The 14,052-nt window shown below is 51.1% G+C and overlaps 1 protein-coding gene across 1 annotated transcript in view; it reads left to right on the plus strand.

Moving 5' to 3' along the window:
• The window catches only part of LPIN2 (lipin 2), a 75,269-nt gene that overhangs the window by 22,332 nt on the left and 38,885 nt on the right, over positions 1–14,052 (plus strand). The window lies entirely within an intron of this gene.

The raw sequence follows: 14,052 nt of genomic DNA on the forward strand, positions 1-14,052 counted from the left end.
AACGTGTCTCATAGCGGGAAAGGCTTGGCCATTGACTGTGCTAATCCAGCACAAGTCGGGTGACGAGTCTTTATTCCATCTAGCACCGTGAAAAGAGCCTGGCTGTTTGGGATCGTATAATAGGGAGAGGTCATTCGCTGAAGCCCAGTCGGCTAAGATAGAGCCGTCAGCACGAGTGGAGGAATACCCCCAGTCTTGGTGATGACTATTAAAGTCTCCAACGTAAACTGATTCGGGCTAGGCAGGACCTCATTATCCCATGAGGCACTGGGAGGCTTATATACGTTGACAAGTTGAATAGTTCCAATAGTAATGGAGTCGTAGGAGGTCGAAGAGGCCGTATGGTAAACGTCCGCAAGACACGATTTGGCGTAGATGGCTCGGCCATGTTTAGGATGGAGATTATAGCATATTAAATCGAATCCACTGATGGTGAATCGAGCAGCTTCATTGACTGCTATATGTGTTTCTTGTAGGCAGATAACATCTGCCTGATGCTGAATCGCCAATTGACCAATAAGAACGCGTTTGGCAAAGGACAGCCCCTCAACATTAAGTTGGAGGACTCGAAGAGCAGGACCAACAGCTTGAAAGCTGTCAGGAGCTGCTTGTTGCTGGCTTTGAAGGTGACTGGGATCCATGTGGACTCAGTCGGCTAGGAAGGATCATCAGTTTCCCCAATGAATGGGTCCTCACGGGATAGATGCACCACGGGAAGGTCGATCCAATGCATCCCAGTCCCGTCACCGGCTTCACAGCGTGTTCGCGCTCAGACGCGGAGCCGCCGAGTTCCCTCTCAGGCTGTGCTTTCCTGGGTCTCAGGGAAGCCCCTCTGGCCTTGGAGAAGAATGCCCACTGCTCCCTTGCTGACAGGAGATTGCTTGTCCGTGTTGTTGTGTGTCTGAACATGAGGATGTGATTGATTTAGAGAATCATTAACTCAATCCCTGTCCCTTGAGGCGAGAGCCGCAGTGGCCGTCGTGCGATTGGCAGGACCCGGTGTCTATCAGCGCAAACACACGGCCGGCCCGCCCCGCCCGCCTGCCCTGCTTATCTCCCGTGGGGAGAAGGGGCTGAGGCGTCCGGGCCGAGTCTTACTGGTAAAGAGGTGTATGTTTTGCCTTTTTTTTTTTTTTTTAGAACCATTTCCTTTCAGTTCTAACCGTATCACCGTGTCTGCAAACACTTTGAACTCTGTCAGCGGAACAGCTTTCTGTTTTGATGACTTCGACGTCTACCTTCTTCATCTCTGAAACGAGACATGCCAGAGGAGCTAGTCCGCCTTTCAGATGTTCTGCGTAGGAGCTGACAGTGACAGTGAGGAGGGGGAGCCTCAGGAAGCCTCACTGACTGAGACCGGAGGTGCTCACCATGGGGAGGGTCCTCCTGGTCTTCTGGTGAGTTAGATGTGCCAACGTCCCTTCCCTCTGCTCGGTCTTCACTCCCCTTGGGCAGGACTGAGGGGAGGACACCCACAGAAAGGGAACAGCCCAAGCCTTTCCTTGGGGCAGTGTGGCCATAATGCATTTCCTTAACGGCTTCCATGCCATGGCAAAGAAAACTAGCTGCCTGCCTTACCTTGCTCCTGCTCTGCCATCTTTCTGCCTTTCTAACATTTCTTTGGTAAATAATAAATTTGTGCATAGCAAAAAAGAAACTGTTCCTGTAAACTGAGATTTAAAAAAAACTACCAGGTTTCAAAATAAACACGTCCAATTTCATATTCTTTTTGCATCTAAGTGCGATAGTTGAATAATAAATGTGTAAAGGTGTTGTGATTTGTATCAAGTCGGGCATTTTTTTTTTTTAATGGGAACTAAAACTTTGGAACTGCCATTTTATTCTAGTGTATGATAGAAAGCAGCTGTGGTCCTTTCATTTTTCTGTAATTGCAAACAAAAGTTCTTTGTGCAAGTTTAGAATCCATAAGGAATACATATGTATATGTCTGAAGTTTATCTGGACTTTTTCACTCAAGATGTGACATAAGATGAAACAAAAGTTTAGTGGGAGTTCTAGAAATCTGCGCTAAATAAATACATCAAGTGAGCTAATAACAAAACATTTAACTCTGCCTGGGAAGCCCTCTCCTTTAAGAGCTAGGCGTTATTTTCAGAAAGTTATGGGTGGATCTTTTTTATGGAAAGAAAAAGTAAATTCAGACAGAACTTAAATTCTTAAAATCTGACTCAAACGTTGATTTTAATTTAAAAATAATTAAAGCACGGGTCACCTTTTAACTTGCTACACCCGTGTGCTTCTTGCTCCTGTGACTCTTGGTGAAAGTGCTTATTTTCAGTTCTCAGGCACTGGTGAAACTGGAGGCTGTCTGCGTGTGGCTAGAAGTCAGATGCCGCTGGCAGGAGCGAGCGCCTCACTCTTGAATACCCATCTCAACAGTGTGCGTGTGTGTGTGCGTGTGTGCGTGCGTGTGTGCGTGCGTGCGTGTGTGTGTTTGTGTGTGTGCGCGTGCATGCGTGTGCGTGTGTGTGTGTGCACGTGTGCGTGTGTGCGTGTGTGTGTGTGCACGTGTGCGTGTGTGTGCGCGCGTGCATGCGTGTGCGTGCGTGTGTGTGTGTGCACGTGTGCGTGTGTGTGTGTGTGCGCGCGTGTGTGTGTGTGCGTGCGTGCGTGTGTGTGTGTGCGCGTGCATGCGTGTGTGCGTGCATGTGTGTGTGTGTGCGTGTGTGTGCGTGCGTGTGTGCACGTGTGCGTGTGTGTGTGTGCCTTGGATCCGTGTGTCTTCTTTGTGAATCACTTTTGCGCGTCACAGTGAGTAGCATCAGCACTTGCAGAGTGCCCACTCTGCTGCCAGTTCCCGTGTCTAGAAAGAGGCGAGTGGGTATCGGGCTGCTCTGCGTTTTAGTGCCAGCTCCTGTTTATGTTGGTCTTAGAACATAAGAGCTTCACGTGTCGTTCCCCTGCCCCAGAGACACTTGGGTTTTCGAAATGACAAGGTGCTAGATTTGATAACGGCTAAATAAGTCGTACTGATTGTACAGGACTGAGACCTTATTCCCTGAGTGTGTGTGTGTGTGTGTGTGTGTGCCTGTGTGTGTACCGTGTGTGTGTGTGCCTGCCTGTGTGTGTGTGTGCGCCTGTGTCTGTGTGTGCGCCTGTGTCTGTGCCTGTGTCTGTGTGTGTGCCTGTATGTGCTGTGTGTGTGTCTGTGCAAATGTCTGTGGTGTGTGGGTGTGTGTGTGCATGTGTATTGGGTGGACAGAGGGAGAGTGGTGGCTTTCAGAGTCCAGGTCCTTGGTGACCTAAGATGCTGCCTGCTTCTTAGTCCTCAGGTTTCCCAGACACATCACTTGCTGGGAGATGCCAAGTCTCCATGTTTGTTTATTTATTTATCTATCGCCTCCAGGGTCAGTGCTGAGGCCCGGTGCCTGCACTACAAATCCACTGTTCCTGATAGCCATCTTTTTCCCACTGTCGTTGTTGGATATGACAGAAAATGGAGAGAGGAGGGGAAGACAGAGGGGGAGAGAAAGACAGACACCTGCAGACCTGCTTCACCGCCTGTGAAGCGACTCCCCTGCAGGTGGGGAGCCGGGGGCTCGAACCTGGATCCTTACGCCGGTCCTTGCGCTTTGTGCCACATGCGCTTAACCCACTGTGCCACTGCCCGACTCCCTAACCAGGAAAGGTTTTTAGCGGGGAAGGTTCCAGAGGGCATAGCCAGCCACCCTTACTCAGTGATAATCCAGCCCTGCTCAGAGGGTGAAACTGGGCCTTGGGTCTGCACGTTGTCACCTACGGGGCCTCAGGGACACCCTGGTCCCCACTTGCAGGGGAAAGTTTCATGAGTGGTGAAGCAGGGCTGCAGGTGTCTCTCTGTCTCTCTCCCTCTCTACCTCCCCCTTCCTTCTCAATATTCTCTCTGTTTCAATCCAATATTAAACATATGTTTAAAAAGGTTTTTTTTAATATTTAATATTTATTTTTTATTATGTTATTTATTTATTACTGGATAGAGACAGAGAGAAATTGAGAGGGGAGGGGAGGTGGAGAGGGAGAGGGAGAGAGACACCCGCAGCCCTGCTTCACCACTCGTGAAACTTTCCCCCTGCAGCTGGGGACCAAGGGCTTGAACCTAGGTCCTTGTGCTCTGTAGTGTGTGCGCTCAATCAGGTGTGCCACCTCCTGGCCGCAAAAAGTTTTGTTAATTAAGTAGTTAGGCAGCTTGTGGGTATAGATTCTTTCAGGATCGTAGTTGTCACAGCTCTGCAGCCAAGCACCGCAGATAAGCTCCAGAATTCAGGGGCACACAGCTTGGAACTCGGTTTGGGTCTGAAAAACGTACCTGCTCCCCACGTTTGTGTTTTTGCTCCCGTCTGTTCTCAGTGAGGAAGGACTTAGAGTTGTCCACAGTTCACACAGCTGCTCCACACTGCTGCTGACTGCATGGCTGAACCATTAATTTAAAGAAAGCAGAATTCTCATCAGCGAACAACTTTATCGTGTCGCCGCGTCAGGAGATGCTTATGAGTAGATTTCTGGGCTTGCACTTGACTTCCAAGTCTGTAACACAACTAGACGGACATCCAGCTAGTGACTGAATAAATCAACACAACTAGACGAACATCTAGCTAGTGACCGGATAAATGAACACAGCTAGACGGACGTCTGGCTAGTGACCGGATAAATGAACACAGCTAGACGGACGTCTGGCTAGTGACCGGATAAATGAACACAGCTAGACGGACGTCTGGCTAGTGACCGGATAAATGAACACAGCTAGACGGACGTCTGGCTAGTGACCGGATAAATGAACACAACTAGACAGACAGACGTCTGGCTAGTGACCGGATAAATGAACACAACTAGACGGATGTCTGGCTAGTGACCATATAAATGAACACAACTAGACAGACGGACGTCTGGCTAGTGACTGGATAAATGAACACAACTAGACAGACGGACGTCTGGCTAGTGACCGGATAATGAACACAACTAGACAGACGGACGTCTGGCTAGTGACCGGATAAATGAACACAGCTAGACGGACGTCTGGCTAGTGACCGGATAAATGAACACAGCTAGACGGACGTCTGGCTAGTGACCGGATAAATGAACACAGCTAGACGGACGTCTGGCTAGTGACCGGATAAATGAACACAGCTAGATGGACGTCTGGCTAGTGACCGGATAAATGAACACAGCTAGACGGACGTCTGGCTAGTGACCGGATAAATGAACACAGCTAGATGGACGTCTGGCTAGTGACCGGATAAATGAACACAGCTAGACGGACGTCTGGCTAGTGACCGGATAAATGAACACAACTAGACAGACAGACGTCTGGCTAGTGACCGGATAAATGAACACAACTAGACAGACGGACGTCTGGCTAGTGACCGGATAAATGAACACAACTAGACAGACGGACGTCTGGCTAGTGACCGGATAAATGAACACAGCTAGACGGACGTCTGGCTAGTGACCGGATAAATGAACACAGCTAGACGGACGTCTGGCTAGTGACCGGATAAATGAACACAGCTAGACGGACGTCTGGCTAGTGACCGGATAAATGAACACAGCTAGACGGACGTCTGGCTAGTGACCGGATAAATGAACACAGCTAGACGGACGTCTGGCTAGTGACCGGATAAATGAACACAGCTAGACGGACGTCTGGCTAGTGACCGGATAAATGAACACAGCTAGACGGACGTCTGGCTAGTGACCGTATAAATGAACACAACTAGACAGACGGACGTCTGGCTAGTGACCGTATAAATGAACACAACTAGACAGACGGACGTCTGGCTAGTGACCGGATAAATGAACACAACTAGACAGACGGACGTCTGGCTAGTGACCGGATAAATGAACACAACTAGACAGACGGACGTCTGGCTAGTGACCGGATAAATGAACACAACTAGACAGACGGACGTCTGGCTAGTGACCGGATAAATGAACACAGCTAGACGGACGTCTGGCTAGTGACCGGATAAATGAACACAGCTAGACGGACGTCTGGCTAGTGACCGGATAAATGAACACAGCTAGACGGACGTCTGGCTAGTGACCGGATAAATGAACACAGCTAGATGGACGTCTGGCTAGTGACCGGATAAATGAACACAGCTAGACGGACGTCTGGCTAGTGACCGGATAAATGAACACAGCTAGACGGACGTCTGGCTAGTGACCGTATAAATGAACACAACTAGACGGATGTCTGGCTAGTGACCATATAAATGAACACAACTAGACAGACGGACGTCTGGCTAGTGACCGGATAAATGAACACAACTAGACAGACGGACGTCTGGCTAGTGACCGGATAAATGAACACAACTAGACAGACGGACGTCTGGCTAGTGACCAGATAAATGAACACAACTAGACAGACGGACGTCTGGCTAGTGACCGGATAAATGAACACAACTAGACAGACGGACGTCTGGCTAGTGACCGGATAAATGAACACAACTAGACAGACGGACGTCTGGCTAGTGACCGGATAAATGAACACAGCTAGACGGACGTCTGGCTAGTGACCGGATAAATGAACACAGCTAGACGGACGTCTGGCTAGTGACCGGATAAATGAACACAGCTAGACGGACGTCTGGCTAGTGACCGGATAAATGAACACAGCTAGACGGACGTCTGGCTAGTGACCGGATAAATGAACACAGCTAGACGGACGTCTGGCTAGTGACCGGATAAATGAACACAGCTAGACGGACGTCTGGCTAGTGACCGTATAAATGAACACAACTAGACGGACATCTGGCTAGTGACCATATAAATGAACACAACTAGACAGACGGACGTCTGGCTAGTGACCGGATAAATGAACACAACTAGACAGACGGACGTCTGGCTAGTGACCGGATAAATGAACACAACTAGACAGACGGACGTCTGGCTAGTGACCGGATAAATGAACACAGCTAGACGGACGTCTGGCTAGTGACCGGATAAATGAACACAGCTAGACGGACGTCTGGCTAGTGACCGGATAAATGAACACAACTAGACAGACAGACGTCTGGCTAGTGACCGTATAAATGAACACAGCTAGACGGATGTCTGGCTAGTGACCATATAAATGAACACAACTAGACAGACGGACGTCTGGCTAGTGACCGGATAAATGAACACAACTAGACAGACGGACGTCTGGCTAGTGACCGGATAAATGAACACAACTAGACAGACGGACGTCTGGCTAGTGACCGGATAAATGAACACAGCTAGACGGACGTCTGGCTAGCGACTGGATAGATGCCCCTCTTATTGCTGACGTCCTGGGTCCTGGCAGCCTCTCCCAGCCGGCTGGCTGTCTCCCTGAGTGGATCCCAGGCCCAGTGTGGTAGATGTGCTCAGATCTGGGCATCGTGAAAACAAGTCACTGTGGCATCTCCGGCTTTCAATCTCTCGAGCCCTTCAGTCAGACTAGAGCAAACCTGGCCGCCTCGGGAAACACTCCTTTCTATCTAGTTTCTGTTTTGCATTGATAGCTGTCAGTTACTCAGAGCAAATCCCTTTGTACTGAAGAAGACATTGCAAACCCCACTGCAGAGTAGATAAATGTGTGTGCTTTACATCTTACCGAGCTGCTCATACGGAAAATGCTTTCAGGGGAGGGCAGTGGTTTGCGGTGGGCAGTAAGTGCCCCACTTGGTGCACGAGGAACATGCCTCAGTTTTCCACACAACAGTCTCGCCCCTCTGGGTCCTCTCTGGGGAAAAGGCTTTTTATTTCATGACGCTTTGTGGCTTCTTTTTCTAGGAGGGTTTGTCTTTGTCTCTTCTTTGATCTCCTCTTGTATACCTAGCATATTTGTCCAAGCTCTTACTTTGTGTAAGATATTTAGGGAAGATAGTTGTCAAGACCTGTTCTTCTTAGGGCATCCTCTTTACCCTTTGGTGAAAGGGCATCTAGACCCTGTATGTCAGCGCACCAGCCGTAGCCGTAGCCGGGGTCTCTGCGCAGGGGACAGCGGGCGGGGCGGGGCCGGACAGCTGGGTGTGAACGGCGAGCTTTGTGCCCTGTTGCCACCGTGCTCTGAGACTTCCCTGAACGCTCCATGACCTGCACAGGCTGTCTCCACCGGAGAAACAAGTTGCCTGTCATCTTTTATATTCTAGTGGAGCACCAAGTCACAACCACTGGAAATAAAATCCGGCCATAAGATTGAGATTCAGCGTGTCCCCGTCTGTGGGTTTGCTTTCTGCGTGATTCGCGTCCTCATGAGGGGGCTTCATCCACTTGCCTGTGGCCAGCAGACGGAGCTTGACAAGCTGCCATTTGTGAATCACTTAGGGGCTTTTAAAAGTATTTATGCCTGGGGGGGGGTAGCCTATTGGCTGTCTCCGTGATCCTGCAATTCTCTCTTCCTCCCTCCCTTCTCTCCCTCTCCTTTCTCCCTGTCTCACTCTTCCTCTCTATCCCTTCCTTCCTTCTCTCTCTCCCTCTCTCTCCCTCCCCCCTCTGCACCTCTCTTTCTCTCCCTTTCCCTTCTCCCTCCCTTTCTCCCTGTCCACCTGTCTTTCCTTCTCCCTCCCTCCGTCTCTCCCTCCCTCTCCCCTCTCGCTCGCTCCCTCTCCCTCCCCCTCTCCCTCTTGCTGAGCTGATGCCTTGGACATGTCTGATAGCACATGCGCCATGGCTGACCCGCATTTGGACAGAGGCCTAGAGCCTCGCATCGCCTCCCCTGGGCTGTGGCTCTGAAGGCTGGGCCTGTGCGAGCACTCTCCTCGCTGGCCTGCCTCTGACCCCCACGTGAGCCCAGTGGAGGCGCTTTCAAGTCTGACTCACACCCTGCAGGGCTTTAAGTCTGAACTGCATCTACAGAGGAGCAGAGGCCAGTCATCATTTATTCTTTAAGTTACATTTTCTGCCACAGTCTTTTCTTTCTTCTCTCTAAAGCAGAGGCTGTCTGGGAGGCCCCTTTGACCACGCACTTTAGACCCGCACAGTGCTCGCCGACACCTGCCAGCTCAGGCAGAGCAGGTTCAGTGGCCTTTCAGGCCCACTGGGGCGGTTCCTCGGACTTTGTCCTACCCGAGCTTTTTATCAGGCTACCCTACCGCATGACATGGGTGAGACTTTCAGCCCAGGGAATCCGTACAGTCAGGACAGACTGGTGGTGCCACCTTGATTCATTTGCGATCCTGGGGTTCCTCTGGGAGGACTTAGTGTCTGTCTCCCTCGGCCTCACACCGCACAAACACTTACTTGCTCCCACTGCCAGAGGTGTGGCCTGGTGTGGAGAGCCCCACCGTGCCGACTCAAGGAGCTTCAAGAGTCAGACCGCACATGGGGACGGCAGCCCTCCAATGTCTGGACTCAGGGCTAGTCCCCCGGAAAATACTGTGTGGTTTTGTGCCTTTCATAGAGGAATGTGAGCCAAACAGATTCCCACCTTATCTTGGAGTTATTTGTGGCTATTAATGATTATTACCAAAATAGGATGCAGTATGGTTCCCTTATACTGGAGTGTTACAGGTGTAAAAGTGTCCTCAGGACACACTTAAGATCATAATAATTATGGGCTTAAGACTCTTCTAAGGGGCCGGGTGGTGGCCACCTGGTTGAGTGCACGTGTCACAGTGCACAAGGACCCACGTTCGAGCCTCCCAAGTCCCGCCTGCAGGGGGAAAGCTTAGTGAGTGGTGAAGCAGTCTCACTGTCTCTCCCTCTCTATCACCTCCTTCCTTCTTGATTTCTGGTTGTCTCTATCCAATAAATAAATAAAAACACAAAAAAAATTTAAAGGACTATTCTAAAGCTTAACATTTTTCATATATGACAGCAGATGGGAGCATCATCGTGACCTACAAGCATGTACAAAGCTCCTCGCTTACATGTATATAACGAGAGAGAGGGGGGAGGGGGGAGGGAGGGAGAGAGAGAGAGAGAGAGAGGTGGGCACAGAGGAGAGACACCATAGCACTGCTCCGCCATGCACAGACCTTCCCCTCGTCCTCAGTGCCAGGCCTTAGCCAGGACCTCCACGTAGGACGTCTCTATCTACTCTATTCCCTGCTCCAAAAAGCCAAACTTAAATTACTCTCAGTTTGTGAAGTAATCGCAGGAGGGATGTGCTTTGATCTCGAGCACCCCTGTTCACCGAAGCTAACCTTAAGGCATCAGCTTCCAGGCCGACGTTGCAGCAGTGCAGCTAGACGGCCCAGCCCATTCCAAAACACTGACCGAGTAGAACCTGTTGACCCAAGTCTGGACAGAAATGACTTAGGAGCCTTGTTAGGAATCGCCCCGAACTAGCAGCAGCTGGGACCCTGCACGGCGGGGCGCTGCGTGACCCCATCGGAGAGTGGGCCTCGCACTAGCGGCAGCACTGGGTGACCCCAAGCACTGCTGGATGTAGAAGCCGTAGTCGGAGGCCTGCATGCCGGACAGTCCCGTTTCCCCGTTTCCCTTACACTCTGGAAAAGGCCAGGCTGTGGGGACGGGAAATAGCTGAGTGGTCGCGGCAGGTGCAGCCTGAGGACGCCTGGGGTGCTGGTCGACCTCCAGATCTTGGTTACAGTTCATTTTACTGCACTGAACGTCGCATTTTATAGCAGTCTGAGCATGAGCATTTAGCTAGTGTGCTGACAGGTATGACCATTACACAAGGTGGACCACAGCTAACAGTTTTACGCTTGCGTGACTAAATTATAAACAGTCTTAAGCTTAATACATTTTATTTGTTTAAGACTTCATTTACTTATTAATGAGAAAGATAGGAGGAAAGAGAGAGAATAGAATCACTCTGGTACATGTGCTGCCAGGGATTGAACTCGGGACCTCATGCCTTGAGAGCCCAGTGCCTTATCCACTGCGCCACCACCCGGACCACACTACATTTTGTTGTTGTTGACTATTTATTTTTATTTTTATTTATTTATTTATTTAATAAAAGAGACGTTAAAACCGTAAGATAAGAGGGGTACAACTCCACACAGTTCCCACTACCCGGTCTCCATATACCATCCCCTTCCCTGATAGCTTTCCTATTCTTTATCCCCTTTCCCTGCCAGAATGAGAGTTTGGGGGTGGGTGGCGGGGTGAGCAGATCGCCGTGGCGGCCGGGTGCTCACCTGCGGGAGAGGGAGCGGCCCGCACACACCCTCTGACCTCTCCCCTGAGGCCACACTTCCCTCCAGGGTTATCGGGGCTTGGTGCTCTCACCATGAACCCGCTGCCCCTGGAGGTCATTTTTCCCATTTTATTGGGTAGGGCAGAGAGACATTGGGAAGGGAGGGAAGACGGGGGGGGGGGGGGGGGGGGAGAAAGACAGACACCTGCAGACCTGCTTCACCACCTGTGAAGCGACCCCCCTGCAGACGGGGAAACGGGGGCTCGAACCCGGATCCTTGTGCTTAGTACCATGTGTGTTTACCTGGGTGCACCACCGCCCTGAGCCCAGACACTTGCTGGGGTCAAACCCAGGGCCTCCCTCTTGGTAGGGCGTTCACTTTACCCGAGTCAGTGCCAGTCTCTGAATGCGGGGTTGCTTTCGTTTGTTTGTTTGTTTTCTAATTTCTGAAGTAGGTTGTTCAACCCAGTATAAAAATGAACAGTGAGGGAGTCGGGCGGTGGCACAGCGGGCTAAGCGCAGGTGGCACAAAGCGCAGGGACCGGCATAAGGATCCCGGTTCGAGCCCCCGGCTCCCCACCTGCAGGGGAGTCGCTTCCCGGGCGGTGAAGCAGGTCTGCGGGTGTCCCTCCATCACTCGCCATGTCGTCTGACTCAGCAGGCCCCCTCCGCGTGTTCTCCGCTGGGCACTGCCCGCTGGGCGGCTCTTGTTGGCCACTTCACACACAGTGATGCCTCAGAGCAAGTACATTCTGCTTCCTGGAGCCATCTTTACCCCACACGACTCCTTTCCTCCCCTTGCCCTGCCGTCTTAAGGATCACTGAAGTAACATTTTCACGGGCATTATGGGAGTCAACACTTGGGAGTTTCTTGTCAGGCCCGCTGAGGGAAGTGAAGGAGCCTTTGATCTGTAAGAACGTTCTGTGCTGTCTGTCTGGAAGCAGGTACTTCCTTTTGTCTGACTGTATATCTTACCAGAAACAGGCCGGTATGACAGACATTTGAAAAACTGGATTGCAAGTCTGTGTGTTTTCCTTAAAAGAATTACATGATCTTCAGTGGTTGTTTCGAAATTAAATGTGTAATGGTATTAGTCTGAGTGGCTTTTCCTGGATAAGGATGTTTTAAATTTTATTTATTTTTATTGTTGGATAGAGATAGATAAATTGAGAGGACAGAGGGTCATAGAGAGGGAGAGAGACAGAGACACCTGCAGCCCTGCTTCACCTCTCATAAAGCTTTCCCTCCCCGCAGGTGGGGACCAAGGGCTCGAACCCGGGTCCTTGTGCACTGCCCTTGTGTGTGCTTAACTAGGTGCACCACTGCCCGGATAAACCTTTTACAAGTTGCCTCTTTTGTTTGTGGAAAGAAGACTGAATGACTTGGTGTATGTACCCAGGAAGTCTGCCAGGAGGTGCGGGGTCTGAGTCTGTGGAGTCATGTTCTATTCACCCACACTGCAGGGCAGAAAGAGACTTGCCGTTTTCCTGATACTTGGGGCGGGAGGCTTTCAGATGTGAGCTGCCGGCGCTCGCTGCAGGACTTCAGATACAGACACGCAGTAGGTCTGACTGTGCATTTGCTTCACCGAGTTCGTTGTTGAGAACAAGCTGGTCCCGTACTATTTTCTATGCCTAATTCCCAGAAAGCCGGACTGCAAAGGTTGATAAAATAAGGAAAATTAAAATACGTGCTGTGTGGATATGGTGGAGGAGGAAAAAAGGAAATGAGAAGTATGAAATGAGATTTGGTGTAAAATACTACTACTAATAATCAGTGCCCAAAGTGAGCCACGTCACTGCACTGGGCACAGTCCCGCTGCCGGTCCCTCAAAGCCGGCCGCCCACAGCCGGAGGCACCCAGAGTGAGGGCCTGTGGCGGCCTCAGGCTCGCACGTCGCTTCCCGTGGAGAGCAGGCAAAGAATGTTGGGGCAGCCTCTGGGCAGGCCCAGAAGAGGATGGTGTCTTGTCTTCCTGTTTCAGCTGCCGTCTTATCTGACGCTGTAGGCGTGTGGCTTTAAACTCTCAGCTCAGAAGCTGAGTTCAGGGGAGCTGCTCGTACCGAGCAAGCTGGGGAACCATCTCGATTTCTTGGTTCAGAGTATTGACTCCAGTCAGGTGAAGCACTGAGAGTCCCTGTTTTTTAGTTTTGTTTTCTTGCCTCCAGGGTTATCATTGGGGCTCAGTGCCTGCACTATGAAGCCACTGCTCCTGGAGGCCTTTTTTTTTTTCCATTGTATATGATAGGACAGAGAGAAATGGAGAGAAGAGGGGAAGACAGAGAGGAAGAAAGAGAGACACCTGCAGACCTGCTTCACCACTTGTGAATCGACTCTCCTGCAGGTGGGGAGCAGGGACTCGAACCCAGATCCTTTAGAGAGTCCTCGCATTTAGCACCATGTGCGTCTAACCGAGCACACCATCCTCCCCTCCTTGCCAGTCCCCGCTTTCCATAAGAGAGCGACTTACTGAATTGTGCTTTGACCTGAAGGCGGGGTACCGGTGTCTGATGAATGAAACGTGGCATTGCCGACTGGGCGGGAAATCGCACGGCCTTGCGGCTGGTGGGGACAGGGAGGTTTCCCGCTGGTGCTGCGAGGGCGGCGGGCGCCGGGTCCCCCACTCTGGTCAGGTACAGCGCCAGGCAGCTCCGGCCGGGTGCTCTCACTTGTTCTCTGGAGGGAGCCTTAAGGGCACCTGGTGGTCCTGGTGAAATGCTGACTTCTGGCTGAGGACCACCACCATTAAAACCCCCTCTGTGCTCTGAACCTAGGACCTGTCCCAGTGAGTTGGGATTTGCCCAAGAAGCAGTCCACAAAAACGCTCCCTGTTTTGCTGGTTAATGTAATCGAACCGCAGTATTCTTGTTGTTTCCATAGAAAACCCAGCCTCTGGGCCAGGGTGGCGCACCTGGTTGAGCACATGTTACAGTGCACAAGGACCTGGGTTCAAGCCCCTGGTCCCCACGTGCAGGGGGACA

This window comes from Erinaceus europaeus, chromosome 10, assembly GCF_950295315.1.
Source record: "Erinaceus europaeus chromosome 10, mEriEur2.1, whole genome shotgun sequence".
Lineage (NCBI taxonomy): Eukaryota > Metazoa > Chordata > Mammalia > Eulipotyphla > Erinaceidae > Erinaceus > Erinaceus europaeus.